Source organism: Procambarus clarkii, chromosome 74 (assembly GCF_040958095.1).
Source record: "Procambarus clarkii isolate CNS0578487 chromosome 74, FALCON_Pclarkii_2.0, whole genome shotgun sequence".
NCBI classification, from domain to species: Eukaryota; Metazoa; Arthropoda; class Malacostraca; order Decapoda; family Cambaridae; genus Procambarus; species Procambarus clarkii.
Window position 1 is genome coordinate 10,851,379 of NC_091223.1, and position 2,500 is coordinate 10,853,878.

General features: G+C 44.3%; 1 protein-coding gene across 1 annotated transcript in view; it reads left to right on the forward strand.

Annotated features, from left to right (window-relative positions):
- Positions 1–2,500, forward strand: part of LOC138356818 (serum response factor-binding protein 1-like) — an 8,266-nt gene that overhangs the window by 4,588 nt on the left and 1,178 nt on the right. The gene's annotated exons all lie outside the window — the stretch shown is intronic.

Genomic DNA, 2,500 nt, shown 5'->3' on the forward strand with positions numbered 1-2,500 from the left:
AGCTGTAACAATAGTTAGCTTGTCTGTCCTCTCCCCTCAACCATCTGAACCGTTAATTACTTAAAAATTAATGGAACGTTAATTACTTTCTACTTCCCCCTCTCTCTCTCTCTGTGCCTCTTAAAGCTACACAAATTAAATCATTTTCCTCATACAGGGCTCTAATCTGAGCTCTTATCTCAGCCCTTATCGGAGCTCTTATCTGAGCCCTTTGCACTGTTGCTGTTCTTCAGATTCTTCTAATAATATTCCAACTTAATCCACAAATCACCTCTGAGTTGAGTGTACCTTGGTAAGGCTTGTATTGTTAGACTTGGGTAAAGTGTGTGTCAGTAAGAACATCCTTTGACGCTGGTGAGTGGATATCCTGGTGAACCCTGTGGACTCACGATGGTGAGGGTCTATGATGTTACTTGGTACTCACTACTCTGATATTACTCAGTACTCACCACCCTGCCGGTTCGGCAGTGAGATACTCAAATTCTCCGGGAATTCTCCGTAGACTTTCCTCTTGATTCAGTGAATTAGTGCTAATGCAGATGTACCTAATATGTTAATAAAAAAAAAATAGTGCATTACCATCTCTGCTGTCAAAACTGTATTAGTCCAAACATTCAGATCTGATAGGAAAGAACTTACTGACTCCCAACGACCTGAAAGTACTAGTATAAAAAGCTATGATTCGTTCAGATCTGAACCTACATCTATGGACAGCACAAAACGTCCACTAGACTGTGCGACACAGTGGTTGCAAGGATCAGGTTGGGTTACCGTTACCTGTGGCAGGTGGCTGCAGGTGACGGGTCTCCCAATCCTGAGCACTCCAGTTGTAAACTCTGTGAGCAGGAACTACGGCATGATCTCCCACACTACATCACTGAATGCCCAGTTATTAGACCTTTCACACCAGTTGGCATGAGGTACCTGGAGCTTTGCAATTACTTTATTCACTCTCGTATTCTTGAAGATATCCTCACAGTATACCCAAAATTTGCCAGTGCAGGTTATTAAACACATGGCTCTGTATGACTAACCATCCTGCGAGATGGGGACCTTTATTACCACTGCTGCCTTATTCAATCTTGTGTTGTTGATATCCTCAAAATGCATCCGGAGTCTGCCAGTGCAGACCGCTTATCACATGCCTCAGTATGACTAACCATCCTGTGTGATGGGGATTTTTAGTATCACCTAGTTAGCTTTTTTGACACACTGTACTCCACTTCATATAGTCTAGGGTAGCTGCACTAATGCAGATGTACCTCATGTATTAATAATAATAAAAAAAACTTCATCAATGCGCCTCACTATCACTGCTGTTCACTGCCTTCACGCCACCACACTGAATCACTAATAGTTTGCGAATTAGCACTGTCAATTTGTGCAATCACCGTAACGGTGATAACGCTGGTTGAATTTGTTCAATACACAGGGTATCACTGTAATACAATTCACTCATAATGTGAATGCAGAGTATATACTTTGAGTGCAGTTCACTGCGTCCAGTGCACAGGTCACCGTTCCACGGCTCCCATGGTAGTGATATTGTAATGTTTTGTAATTGGTCAATTGCTTGACCAATTATTTGGATGATTGACAAATGTAAATGTTTTTAAAGGGCGAATACATGCGTGACTGTGTGTGTGTGTGTGTGTGTGTGTGTGTGTGTGTGTGTGTGTGTGTGTGTGTGTGTGTATGTGTGTGTGTATGTGTGTGTGTGTATGTGTATGTGTATGTGTGTACTCACCTAGTCACCTAGTTGTACTCAACTAGTTGTGTTTGCGGGGGTTGAGCTTTGGCTCTTTGATCCCGCCTCTCAACCGTCAATCAACAGGTGTACAGGTTCCTGAGCCTATTGGGCTCTATCATATCTACACTTGAAACTGAGTATGGAGTCAGCCTCCACCACATCACTTCCTAATGCATTCCATCTGTTAACTACTCTGACACTGAAAACGTTCCTACTAATGTCTCTGTGGCTCATGTGGGTACTCAGTTTCCACCTGTGTCCCCTTGTTCGCGTCCCACCAGTGTTGAATAGCTTATCCTTGTTTACCCGGTCGATGCCCCTGAGAATTTTGTAGGTTGTGATCATGTCTCCCCTTACTCCTCTGTCTTCCAGTGTCGTAAAGTGCATTTCCCGCAGCCTTTCCTCGTAACTCATGCCTCGTAGTGTGTGCGTGTGTGTGTGTGTGTGTGTGTGTTTACTAGTTGTGTTTTTACGGGGGTTGAACTTTGCTCTTTCGGCCCGCCTCTCAACTGTCAATCAACTGTTTACTAACTACTATTTTTTTTTTCCACACCACACACACACACACACCCCAGGAAGCAGCCCCGTGACAGCTGACTAACTCCCAGGTACCTATTTACTGCTAGGTAACAGGGGCATTCAGGGTGAAAGAAACTTTGCCCATTTGTTTCTGCCTCGTGCGGGAATCGAAACCGCGCCACAGAATTACGAATCCTGCGCGCTATCCACCAGGCTACGAGGCCCCCCTCG